General features: G+C 33.3%; 2 long non-coding RNA genes across 2 annotated transcripts; both read right to left on the bottom strand.

Annotated features, from left to right (window-relative positions):
• Nucleotides 1-2,800: 2,800 nt before the first annotated feature.
• On the bottom strand, nt 2,801-4,267 carry LOC140009681 (uncharacterized). The gene is made up of 2 exons (XR_011817198.1): nt 3,951-4,267; nt 2,801-3,369 (listed from the first exon to the last, which is right to left on the bottom strand). It is a non-coding gene; the product is annotated as an uncharacterized lncRNA (long non-coding RNA).
• Nucleotides 4,268-10,451: 6,184 nt separating this feature from the next.
• LOC140009680 (uncharacterized) lies at nt 10,452-12,912 on the bottom strand. The gene is made up of 2 exons (XR_011817197.1): nt 11,855-12,912; nt 10,452-10,890 (listed from the first exon to the last, which is right to left on the bottom strand). It is a non-coding gene; the product is annotated as an uncharacterized lncRNA (long non-coding RNA).
• Nucleotides 12,913-14,504: the final 1,592 nt, after the last annotated feature.

Genomic DNA, 14,504 nt, shown 5'->3' with positions numbered 1-14,504 from the left:
ATATGGCATGTACACTTGGAAAAATTGGTTATTAAATGGCCAATTATATTTTGCCACGTGTCAAGGCGAGGTGTTCCAGATCAATTCAAATTGCAGGGATATCTCCACCAACCAAATCATATCATATCACATGTTTATTGGATAAATATCTAAATATTTATTTCTTATTAAAGGGATAATATTTAGAGTTGTTTAAATCCAAGTATATTTCTTATGTACTGCAATAGCCTGACCAGTCAAACGGCGCCACGTCACGTGTCCCCACGAGTTTGGCCAATCGAGGAATTACTTATCTCTTTAAAATGAAGAGATAATATTTGGCTAGCACAGTTCTAATATGACTGCACGTCTTGCAAGCCAAGTAAAGTGGTATACAGGTCTTCAACTTCTACCTCTTGCTACAGCTATAAATAGAGGTCTCTCAACCAAATCAAGGACACACAGACATACAGAGACGCACAGAGATACCAAGAGGCATCTCATACGTTCAAAGCATTGAAACTCCAAGCTACAAAGGTCCGGCTCTTCAAGCTCTCCAAGTCTCCCATATATCAAGACTTGAGTCTTCAAATATCTTCTAAAGTTCTTCAAATCTTCTATATCAAGATTTGAACGAATCGGTAGTGGATCCAAGAACAAGCTGCGAAACCCTTGGATTGGCGTTCGAGGAGGAGAATCGAGGAAAACTTTCCACAAGTTCGAGAAAACCTCAGAGATTGTACTCACATATTTTCTTAAATTTATATTACACATTTGTCGTGTATATTTCTTGTTTTGTTTGCAGACTTGAAATTTTAATCGCGTACAATAATTACATGATGTTTTTTATGTTATGGACCTATTTTGGTTCTCATCGAATAGAAATCATAAGCTTTTACAGAAAGAAAAAAATGGTTAACTTGGAAAATATGCAAAACTTGGTGAAGATAATGATATGGAAAAAATATAGTTATCAAAATGTATGAGTTGGTTTGACTTTAATAGCAGATTAATGAGGGTGATTAAGTCAAGAACCTATAGATTCATATTGAATTGATTGTGGTTGCATGATACCGACTATAGGAATGTCAACAATTGTAGAAGGATGAAGTTGAGGCTTGGCAGGTGCACTTTCAGATGCCTGTTTTTTTTTTTTTGGCATCTTTTATCTTTTAGTATCACAGATCTCTGTCTTCTATTATTTGCTGCAGCAGGATTTTTTGTTGCCAAGAGTTCAGATGGTGCATTGACAAATGAATGCACCATATTTGAACTTGCAAATAGCAAAGTAGATGGATTCACAGGCTGAGTCATACCAGGCTCAATAGAGTGAGTCACAAACCTAGAAGAGCTAGCATTTTTAGCTTTTATATGCTAAAAAACTTGGAAGTCTCTAGCGCTGCAAATCCAAATAATGCATTCATGGATGCTTGCGTGTCATTGGAATTGACTGGTAGGATAGAATAAACATTGGAAGGTCTAAGAAAAAATGGCTGATATGATTCCAAAGATATGGAGTGAAGCAAGCTATCTCTTTGAGATTTTTTGCTTTTATATCTCATAATTTTTTGGCTTCTATTATTTCTTATACTAAGAAATTGATTTTCTAGAAATGGAAGTGATGCACTCATGGATAGCTAGCTGCTATTTGGGCTCACAGGAAGCAAATGAGGCATATTAATCACATTTGAGGTTCTCGGAATACGAAGGCACGACAACCTATCTAACCGTTTTTGTCTCCATCTTTGAATAGCTTGTTTTCTATAACTACCTTTATCCATATTTTTCAGTTAGCTCAAATGGAGGAATGGCAGTAGCATTGTCAAAATCCTTATTTATGACAAAATACATAAGAAAAGAAGGATGCTAGTCCATCAAGCTAGACATGATAGAATAGCTAAAAGAACTTCTCTAGGATAATGGCTAACTATCAGACGTTTTGATAACTATTTAGCCAACCATATAATTGCTCTATATTATATGGTTGTTTATATACTCTTACACAAACAATATAAGGCAACCAAATGGACAGAAAACAACTGCGGAACAAAGGTAAAACCAACTAAACATATGACTAATAAAAGCTTAAAGAAATTAAACATAAAGAGCAAACAAAGTCTAACAATAAAAGCATAAAAAATCTTGAACTAAGGAGACAATATAGCTAACTAAAGAGTTTTTTTTTTTTAAAAAAAAAGGAAAGCAAAACTTATTATATATAATATAAAAGTCACATTGAAGTGTTAGACATACCTAACAACAGTAACAATAAGTCAGAGAGGGAAACACACAAAGCTCTGTGTCTAGGATGAAGTGGAGATTATCCAAGCAACAAAACACAAGGGAAAAAGAAATATCAGGGAAAGAACATGGACAAAAAGGGCCAAAGAAAAACAGTAAATATTAATTCCTGCATTAATTTGCTATATGAACTGTTGCACCATAAAGTTGTGATCAGTGAACACATAGAAGTTCTACTTCTACACCATCATTCAAGTACTATAGTGATGGCATTTGTCTTAACAGATTGTATAACTGATCTAAATGTCATTCTTAAACTATTTAGTGCTAATGACTTTGGCTCACAAAATCTGTTATTGATATCCATTACTACAATCTTTTTCTAGTACATATAGCAATTTGACTGCTTGACAGAACATTGATTATATACAAACCAATAGGACAGCTCAATTGGCCAGAATCACATAAGCAAATAGATCTCTTCTTTTTCTAAGTATGCCACTAATAATATATTGCTTCAGGAATTCACCAAATTTCGAAATGAGGATTATTAAATTGGGAGCTAGATTGGTATTTCCACTTTTGACTTGTTTTTTTAGGTGAATGGGTAGCTGAATAGGTTGCAACAGCACAATTGGCAAAGGGTTGCAGCAGGACACAAAAGAAGATTACCAAAGGGTCGCAGCAGCACAATTGCAAGTGTATGGGTAAGCAACATTTGGACGGGCTCATTGGACTCTTAAAAATGTCATCAACCACTGGAGTTTGGAGTGGATGATCAAGAATGCTTACATCAAGCTTTAAGGTCTTACCAATTTTGCCCTTTATTTATTGTGCTTTATTTGCAAAAATAGTACTACTGTCAATATTAACACAATTAGCTGCTCAAATAAACAACCATTTGTTTCACAAAGGATCACACAAAACAAATAGCAGCAGTAAACTTAAATTAAATGACGTAGAGACTGAAGGAAAACTACTAAAAAGAAAAAGGAAATGCGAAATGTTACTTATGAAAATATAGTCACATAAATGAATCCCAATAAAACTTAGTGAAGAAAAACTGCTCATAGATTCAAGAAACAGAACAAACTGACCTTCAAGTTAAATGATTCCTTGACTGATGATATGAACCGTAGAAAAAGGAACCTATCAATTGAAGCATATGTGTATATTAGAATTTGTTAATCTGTCTATTATTCATACATGCAAAATTTGACAAAAAAATGAAAGATTTTTTCTCATCGAAGAGACTCCAAAGAAGAAGGTGTAAAGACCACAATGCTTCTTCTTGCAACAATATCTCCCCACTTAGAAAGCTCAATTCATAAGGCAGAGAAGCCAATACCATGCACTGATAAATACCTCTATTCCATTTTTGATTTCGTAATTCTCTGGAAAAGCTATAGGCTAAATGGCTAGGAAACCTATTTCTCATCATAGCTGGAATAAGGAAAATATCATATCTGAAAAGATATTTCTTATCATTACCATATGACCAATGAGAATTGAATGGCAAAGAATGATTTGAGGGGAAAATTGAATGGCAAAGCTGATAAGAATAGAATGGCAAACCTAATCTAACAAAATATTCCCAATTTCCCTCCCTTGAAGTACAATTATCATGTGAGTGACCAACAATTCCTGCAACATGAAATCAATATAGAAGTGGATTGATTTGATATTGAAGAAAGAGGAAAACACGACAAGTGTATGCAAGAGTAGTTCACCTGCTCCTAATTTCCCTCCTTTGAAGTACAAACTCCATGTGAGTGACCAGCAATCCCTGCAACATGAAATCAAGTGTATGCAAGAGCAGTTGACCTACTCGTTTGAAGAAAGAACTCACTAATCTTCATAAAAAACCCATCTCCCAAATCATGTAAAAATCCAAACTTTTTGGTCAGAACAAACGTTTCGAATTTGGTTTGGTAGAATAGGTGCTTTGAATTGGATTTACTTAGAATTGGCGCTTGAATTTTTTTACTCAGAATAGCTGTTTGGTAGAGAGAAAGAAAGAAAAGGCTTCAACGGGACTTTTTGAAAGAAACAGTTCAATGGCAAAAGAAACAAAGGCTTCAGGCAATTTGCAAGAAATATTTGAGCTTGCCACTTGTCAAATAATTAAGGAAGCCACGTAGCCAGATAAGAGGGAAAATACTAAACCTCCCTTCTTTCTTATATACAAGGTAGATTTAAAAGTATTTTAGTAATTTAAATATTTGTGACCCCATTAACATACATCAAATACATATTAACTAAAGGTAATATTACGAGTTCCATTAGTATTGTTTTGCATTTTTTTATGAAATATCCCTTCAAGATCTAAGTGGTACCAACGTATTAATTACGAATTTTTTGCATATCTTGTTGTTTTAATCATATGTAATTGAAAATTAACGAATTTATTTGCAAACTCAAGGATAATGTGGACCATGTCGCACCCGATTTTTAATAAATAAAAAATGATCAATTTTTTTGAAAAGTGGTTGTCGATTTGGAAATAAAATATAAAGGACCTAAAATAAGATTTTTAAAATTGAGACAATTTGTCCCCAAAAACGAGCTTTGAAAAATAGGAGTTGATATTTGGTATTGGATTTAAATTTATCAAGTGACTAAAATATTTTAAACAGACTTTTTAAATTTCAAATATTAAAAAAACTCACTCTTTGAAACCAAGAATACAAAGTTCTAGAATCACAATTAAGGAGAGGTAAGACTAGGATTTGATAGCTCAAACCTTGTACACCCTTTCACACCTAACCAAATCTGGGTGCAATAGTTAGTTCAAATTTTTTAAAAATAATCCTTATATATGTTTGTGTATATATATATATATATGTATGTATGTATGTACATACATACATGTGTGTGTGTGTGTATATCGTGTTTTGGACGTTGTCTACATAGATGCAAAATATAAGGATGTATGGAGTATCAAATAGGGAAAAGATTTTAGTTTCAGACCTAATATTGGTGACAACATATGAATTGTGAGGCATCAACTTAAAGGGGACACAAGCAATATAAAATGAAAGTCAAAGAAAAAGTGAATAAAACATGTATTTATAAATGAACAAAGAAGAGGATGCAATATAGTGAATACAAAGTAGCCAGGCCTTATGATAAAATGTTCTTTCTTGAAGAGGGATAACAGCATGTTAAGCCAAATTCACCATTTTTTCATACTTAAAGAGTGACTCTCAAACTTAATTTCAAGTAAATGAATAAGTTCCTAGTTCTTGCATGGTGTGCTATTCTAAACGAGATGCATTAACACTTACAGAATAAGAAAAAGGGCATCATGGCATGCAAATGAGAAAAAAGTCCTAAAAAATGGGGAAAATATATGAAAGCAAAATTAGCATAACAAAATGCATGATTCTACTATGAAAAGAGGTTTAAAAGTGTAGTATTGGACTGACCCATTCTACAAGCCCTTAATAGCATTGGACTAACTCATTCTACAAGCCTTTCATCATCATTATAAAGCAAATAAATTATAGGATAAAGTAAGTAAACACATAAAAGTACATTGAACATATAACAAATAGATCATGATATCTAGATGCAAAATCCTATTGACAGCAATTAAACATGTAACTATGTAAGCCGCATAAGCTTCATAGTCATATCTATTACATTAGAGTACCTAAATAGAACCTAAATTAAGAGAGGCTGAAATGAAAATGTAACCTTTTGATTACATTTGCTAGCCAAATACAGTCTAATTTGATAAAAAAAAAAAAGAAATCAATTCTATTTATTACATTGACAAACAAAATACAATCTAAATTAATGGAAAGCATTAAAAATGACGAAAGAAAGGTACATAGGATACATAAAAAACACACAAGCACATAAGAGCATATAATTGGAGTTGTAAGGATACTAGGAGTATCTCCATTTGAAGTGGCAATCTAGAGTGAGTGAAAAATAAAACTTATTTCAAGCATATAAAGGTGTCAAAGTAATTGACATAAATACTACTTGTGCATACAAATACAAAATTAAAAATAATCCACAACTCAACATTACAAAGCACAAATAATGATCAAATGAAAAATAAAAATCCTAATTAAAGAGAACAAAATCTACTAAGAGCCAAAATGCAAAATGACCTAGTTTTTAGGCAAAGATGCAATTTTTGTAAAATTGGGACCAGAATGCAAATTTAAAAAATTAAATTGAATAGCCAGTTTTATTCCTAAAGTACTAAAATTAAGCATAACTTAAGTGAGAACTAATTACTAAAATTCATCAAGTTTTTACCAAAATAAGGAAATTAAGTTTTAATACTAATATGTTTAACTCAAGACCTAATTATAATTAAACAAATGCCAATTAAAACAATTAAAGCTGTAAATGAACACAAGAAAGAAAGTTAAGGAGTCATGGAGAAATTTTGTTGGGTTCTAGAAATAATTTGGGCCTTTATGCAATTCTTAAAAGTTTAGGGGCTTTATTGTAAATACTCTTGACCTAACTTGTTAGTTAACTATGTTATTTGAGCTTTGTCTCGAATAGAAACTACTTGGTTCTGCTCTTATATTATTCTAATAGGTGAGAAACTCAATTGGAGAGAAAATGAACCAAAAAACATGGCATGAAGAAACAATGGAAGAACAAAATATGATGAGTCAGAGGCGTGGCAGGATTGACATGTTTTAGTATTTTGGTGATAACTTGAGCTACCTATATCAGATTGAGATGATTCTTGATTCAATTTGAAGCTAAAATAACGATCCACAATTATTATGAGACATCAAAGTCCAGCTCTCACATTTTCGTAGCCAAATATTCAAAATACTGAAGTATAGTTACGCTGCGATGTTCTTCTGACCAGTTCTTAGTATTTTGGGTATGTCTAATGACATGTTCTTTATGGCATTGGAAAGCTAATTCAAAGACTATAGCTTTCATATTTTAAGCAAGAGCTAATTAGGCCTTGTTGATGGAGATTTTTGGCCTTGAAGTAGATCTGCGCGTGGATTCAAAGCGGTCTGTCCGCGGATCTTTAATAGCTTGCATAGAAACTAGAGCTTTTCTAGTCAAGTCATCCGATGAAACACAGGTGGCAGAGTTTAGGCCAGTGTTTGCACAAGTTTTCATCAGAAAAATATGAAATTATCGTTTTTTAGCTCCAATAAGCCCAATCATACCTCATTTCGGATACTACTTTAAGAAACTATAAAGGGGCTATTTATGACGTTTTTAGGGGTGAAAAACATTAGTCTTACTTAGTTTTAGCATCTTTTCATAGTTTATTTTTGGGAGATCAAGATCAAATAGAGGTGAATCAAGGAGCACGCAAGGAGAAGATTGAAGCAAGCAGCTGAGAAGTTTTCTTACTCTTTTTCTTATCTCTGTAGCAATTCTTTTAATTCATGGTTTTAATTGCCTAATCATGTTGACCTAAATTGTTTTTAGGGTGAGAATTTTTATGAAGGAATTTGATTAATTTTTCTAGCTTAATTTCTTGTTTTTTGCTATGATTTATCTATTTCAAATTTAATTATGTACTTATGCTTGGCCACCATAAACATGCTCTTAGGGTTTGTATTGAATTGAAAAGGGATCTACAGCCATGCACTAGATAGATAAACATATTTAGTCTAATCACGAGAGTAGGTTAGGGTTTGTATTATGCACTTATATCACTAAAGTTCTTAAAGGGTTTAATTGAATACTTGTGATTTCAAGAGAAACATAGGATTTAATTAGGCACACTTTAGATGTATCGAAAGATAATTTAAAATACAATTGTGATTGTGTGATGCGTTTATAATTTGTTAAGAAATTAATTAGATAATTGACTCAAAAACTGGATTAAAACCTAAAACCCTAGGCTTGCGTCTATTGTTTTCTCATCACTACTTTATTTAAATTGATTATTATTTTGCCTAGTTAGAAAATATAATTCCTTTAATTTAACTTTATTAGAATAATTAAAGTAGAAAATTAACTCGTCCTTATGTGTTCGACCCTGGAATACTCCAAGTGATTTATTACTACGATTGACCCTGCTCGTTTGCAAAAATTCGTCAATCACTAACACACTTCAAATGGTGTTAAATCTTAACCTGCAATTACTAAAGTAAACTTTGGCAATCTAAGCAAAAACAAAAAATGAAACAAGGAGTACAAGTGATATCAATTGCCCACTATTACTTCTATGGCCACCAACAGCAAATATTTGTTATTGGAAAAATTACTTGAATTTTGGAGAGACAAAAAGATAAAATTAATAATTATCTTCTCAAAGAAGCCCACTGCCAAAGAGCACTTGCAAGAGGTTCTCATCTTCTCAAAATCTCCCAAACCGGTTCCACTGCTCGTTTCAACCATCCAAACCATTCCCCTATTGCCTCCTATAGTAACAAAGAAAGAAGTTAAACAGCCTACTTGAGAAACCTACACTTAATTACATGTCAAACCACCCAAGATAGGGAAAATGAATAGCCCTATACCTCATCGGCGGTCCGACACCACTTTCGATAACACTACTAATTTCTGTGTACTTGCAAACTTGAGTGAGTTGGGCTTCTTGTGCTTTATGTTAATTGAAAGAGCCTTGCATGTTGTATGTTTTTTCGAAAGATGCTAACAAGAAGTACCCTTACCATTAAGGAAAAGTTCAAGAGAATAAGGAAGAAAAAGTGGTCAGGATGAGACAAGCGAAGGATGATTTGGTTATAGAATTAGTGGATTTGAATTGTTAGTCTACAACCTTTTGGCCTATATGGGGGAAAATTGTGAAATCAAATCTGGAGCCATAGTTGTGGTTTAGTGGTAGTGTAACTAAGGAGTGGTGTGGTTGTAAGGATATTGGCCTTGAGGTGTTTGGAACTTGAAATCTGGTGCTGGTGGAGTTGGCAGAACATCTAGTGTTTTAGGAAAATGATGACAGTGGTTAAGAGTTGTGAAAAGCATGAGTTTTTCATTTTTTTCCCCTTAATTTTTTATCATACTTTTTTCTCCTTAATAATTTTTAAAAGTTTAAAATAAAATAGTTTCTAGGGACAACTTTAGGCTTTCACTCAATTTGCTAGCTTAATGATAGTAACAGATATTAGTTTAGTAATGTCAAGGGGCTTTTTGTTGTGTACTATCAAATCAAAGGATGTACGCTGTAATATTTGAAATCACAAGAGGTCTAGTATAGTTTGGCTGAAACATAAAGGAGGTGGATGTAATTAACCAAAAAAAGGGAGTTTGAACTAGGTTGATGCAAATATACAGCATCAACCTGACTCAAATCAAGAAATAAATCAGTCCAAGACAAATGTGAGAGTTCTTGCTAGATTACACAAATTTTCTGGCCAAAATGGTGGGAAACTAATCGGAAGATAGCTATCTTCAATTTTTCCTCATTATTCCTACAAGATTCGACTACCCACGACATTTAAACATGACTTGAAACATCAAAACCAAGCCCCAAACCACTAGATTCAAATAAATTAAAGCTTCAAAGCTCAAGAACACAAATCCTAAGTCCAAGATTCTGTTTATCAAAGAAATCCAAACCAAACTAAGATTAAACTACATCAACAACTTTCTCAGGTCATGAAGTGCAAAAGTATCACCATGTTTTAGCAAGTTATTGTAACTAAGGGTTTGTTGGGATGGTGTGTTTTTTGAGTGTTTGTTTAAAATTTTACTGTAACTTATTATAGAATTTGTAGAAAAATTCTTGTATATCTAAAAGATTTGGAAAAAATTCTTATTTTCTTTTTCCTTTTCATTTTCTTTCTTTTTTCCCCTTCTTTCCTTCTTCTTCTTTCTCCCCTCACCATCGCTGCTCTTCCTCCTCTATCCCTACCCATAGTCAACCACAGACTACTGCTACATTACCCTCTCTCTCTCTCTCCCTGCCCTCTCCTCCTTTCCAAGAAGAAGGGAAATGAGGGAGGAGAAGAAGAGAAGAGAGGGAGGGAAATGAAGAAAAAGGGATGGAGGGAGAGGAAAAAAAAGAGGAAGAAGAAGAAGAAAGGAAATAAAGAAAAAACATTTTGTGTCTTTAGATATTTTGGAATATGTATTATAAAAATTTGAAATGTTTTTAAAAGATTATTGTAGATTAAAGTTGTAAAAATTTTGTTCATTAATAATAGGCCAAAAATAAGACTTCCAAACAAAGCCTAAAGTTTGAAAAAATAATATTTTGTCTAACACAAACGGACAAACAAACACGGGCGCTAAACGGAGGGATGCTTCTACTATGCAAAGAAAGAATCTTCTGCTTATAATGGATAGAACCAATAGAAGGTTGACAACTCAGCATAGGGCCACCTTAATTGATTCTAGGACATCAGTGAGGCTAGATAATCAGCATATACAAAAGCGTACGTTTAAGTACCTATAAAATAATATGAAGGATTGCACTGTCAAATACAAGAATATGATGGGCACCAATGTAATGCTAAATTCAAGGTACTAAAAATCAAAACCCCTAATACAAGTTGCCAAATGTTCACAAAGTAATCTAGGGTTACTACGATAATAAAAGAAGACCCATGGCGGTGATAGAAAGAGGGTGAATGATATAATAGCAAAAGAAAGCAATGGCACTGCAATGTTGATAGATTTGATGAAGGGAATCGTCTGTCAAATGTAGATGGTGTGTAGTGAGGAGCAATTTCATGTTGCAATAGAAAGCATGAACTCCTAGAACAACAAAGAAAATAAGCAATCTCAGTAGATGAGGAAACATTTGTGGATAAAATGTAAGTTTCGTAGAAATCAACATGCATAATGAAGTGAATAAATGTTATTAAGGTACCATAGGTCAAAGAAACTTATCGTTAGGATGGGTAGATCCACTAAAAATAGATAATTATAATCTAGTCTGCATGTATAATATGTTGTTGAAAAGATAATTATTGAATGGATGAAATACTATATATTGTTGAATGGATAAAGTTGTTGATATCTCGTGGATAGAATAAGGTATTTCTCTCTAATTTTTTTTAAGAGCTAAGGTGAACAAAAAATAATAGATAAAAAAATACTTATTATTTTATTCCAAATTTTAGTTGTTATGGAGACTTGGGTCCACCCTTGGACAGTTTTTTTTTCCCATACTTCTCTGGCCCACTACGATAGTGCTTCAACCCTCCAATGCACGAGTAAGCCCAATATTATTTTATATATCAAACAAAATTGAACTTAACATAACCCACTGCTAGAGTTTTCACAATGTACCTAGTTAGCTTCAAATTCTAAAGCCTTGTTTGAAAAGGGATTTTCTACCAAAAAATCTCTACTTTTTCATTGAACACATTTCGCAATCACCTTTTATTTCACATACATCAAATCGCTATACTTTATTTTCTACAAAAACTCTAGAAAATTGTGATCCAAATACAACCTAAATTTTGTTGGATTATGTAACATACAAGAAAGCGGGAATGCACACCAAAAAAAAAAAAGCAACTAAGCATGCTATTATTTTATATATCATACAAAATTGAACTTAACATAACCCACTGCTCTAGTTTTCACAATATACTGACTTCTTGTAATCAGCTCCAAATACTAAATTAAAAAAAAAAACAAAACTTAGCACTATGTTACATAAAAGAAAGCTTGAACACACAAGAAAAAGACATCAAATGTGTTTGCTAGTTACCTCTCTTTAGACTCTTCCATAGTGAGTTCTCCGAGTCCATTGCCAATTCATCACTACCAGCGTCGATCTCAGATTGATAACTCCCACACATAATTTTGATTTGGTTTTTTGTTGAACAAATTCGGTCCTATTTTTTCTATTCTTCCCACTATTTTTTACTCCTCTTCGCGCCAATTTGCCATCCAGCGTCTACTCCCGTGCGTCCCTCATTTTTTGGGTTCATAGAACACGCCCGCAACTTGTCCGAGGATGTATATTCATTTACAATGACTCTGTTTGGATTCCCCATTTTTTGAATAACAAGTTTCACGTGTACAATACTATAGTAGTGCACAAATAAAATAATTTCAAAAACACCACATCCATACAATATATTAAAAACAATTCCAAATATACAAAAAAATTGAAAAATAAAATCTACACCATCTTCTTTTTCCATCTATCACCACCACACACCACCCCCAACGCCACCCACCATAGCCACCGTCCTCTTCCTTCCTCCTCTTTCCTTTCCTTTCCTTCCTTCTTCCTCCTTATTTTCTTTCCTCCTCTTTCCTCTCGCTTTCCCTTCCTCCTCTCTCTCTTTCCTCCTCCCCTCCTTCCCTAACCAGAGGCCTCGATCTAGTCGAGGATAGATCGGGGAGAGGAGGAACGGGGTATGGCAGGAAAAAGGAAGGGTAGAGGGGCGGGAAACGGAAGTAGGAAGGAAGAGGGAGGAGAGGAAGAGGAAGAGAGAGGAGGAAGGAGGAGTTGATGGGTGGTAGTGTTAATTTTTAAAAAATATTCTAAAATGTTTTTAAACTTTAAAAATATCCCAAAATATATTCCAAAAACACCTTTAAAAATATCTCAAAAAATATTTACAACAAACAGTTTTCATGCATATTATTAGAGTAAAATATTTTTAAAATACCCCAAAAAACAGCTAATAATCTAGACGGAACCATAGTTCGCATGATATAGTGGGTCCTATGTTTAGAACTCCTTCTTCCCGGTCTTCGGTAGCTATTTCTCTCAGTTGTCTCTTGCCTGGCTTATGGTCATGTGTTGTCCTCGTCCCTTTCGTTCTTCCTACCGTACAAAGCTGACTCAGCTTTGCACCATAGAGCAATCCAAAACGGAGCCATCAATCAATCAAATAGAAAAACGTCAGAGAGGTAGACACCTAATGATTTTGATACGCTATTATTTTATATATCATATAAAATTGGACTTAACAAAACCCACTGCTCTAGTTTTCACAATATGTTGACTTCTTGTAATCAGCTTCAAATACTAAATTAAAAAAACAAAACTCAGCACTATGTTACATAAAAGAAAGCATGAATGCACAAATAAAAAAAAGACATCAAATGCATTTGCTAGTTACCTCTCTTTAGACTCTTCCACAGTGCGTTCGCCAACTCCATTGCCAATCCATCACTACCAGTATCGATCTCAGATTGATAACCTCCCATGCTTGCCTTCTTCCTAGTAACAACTACAATTTATAGTGGAAGAAAATGTCACTGCACCTTGTTGTCGGTTTTTTTTTTACCCTATCATTAACGCATGGTCTTTAATAATTTATTTACTATCGGCTTCAATTTAGATGACTAACCAATTCTAGCATAAGTCCCCCACTTTTTCCTGTTTGGGGATATTAATTTATTTGGGACTTTCCTTCACACATAAATTTTCATCTTTTTGCCCCTCTAACTGAATTTATTTATCATTCATTCACATTTACTTTATCATGCATATTTTCAAATTAAATGAGGAGACAGGAAGACTTTAAATTTCTTGAACAATACTCAGCACAATTTTATTTATTACTACATTTACTACATGCTTTACAATCGGCGTAATTATATCTATTACCACTCCTCATCTCCATTCGGGAAATTCATTCAATGTGCCTTTCGGTCTGGACATAACAATTCACCATTGTGCCATTTGCCAAAATTTATTGCGCTTCTAACTCACATTTACTCATATTCATGCATAATTTTCGGTTGTACAAAACTATAGTTCTAGAGTTTTGTGTGATTACATTGATTTCAATTTAAAAAAATACAATCTTCATTCCATTATTAAATTAGACACCAAGAAACTAAAATTATAATCAACATTGTACTCCAAGAATTATGATTCTACAAGATGTATCACAATCGCAATTCATTTCATGGCTTTGAAACCAAAATCAATATTGTAGATGAGTAATCGCAAATATAATTGAAAAATTTGTTTTAAAAACAAAACTAAAATTGTGGGTGCATGATCATAAACACAATTGACATAGAGAACTTGAATATATGTTTGAGGGAGAATGTAAAATGTCCCTTTCAATCTGAGCCAAAAATGATAGATGACTAATGATAAATCCAATTGACATAATGAACTTGAAACCGGAAGAGAGATTGGATATGTTTAATACACGTGCGAGACAAAACATGCTTAAGATGTTATTCATCATGAAGGTGAGATGTTGTCACTCAATTAGGAGTTGAGATTAAAACTGTTGATAAGTAACAATTACAAGTGTAGTTTTGTTTACAATAGTGATCAAACAATTGTAACAGTCTTAATTAAATTGGAATTGGACAATTGCCATTGCAAGGTGTACATTGGACTCCAGATTGATTTTCAATATCGGCTTAAAAATCATTAT

This window comes from Coffea arabica, chromosome 6e (assembly GCF_036785885.1).
Source record: "Coffea arabica cultivar ET-39 chromosome 6e, Coffea Arabica ET-39 HiFi, whole genome shotgun sequence".
Lineage (NCBI taxonomy): Eukaryota > Viridiplantae > Streptophyta > Magnoliopsida > Gentianales > Rubiaceae > Coffea > Coffea arabica.
The sequence above is the reverse complement of the archived record's forward strand: the minus strand, read 5'-3'. Positions and strand labels throughout refer to the sequence as shown.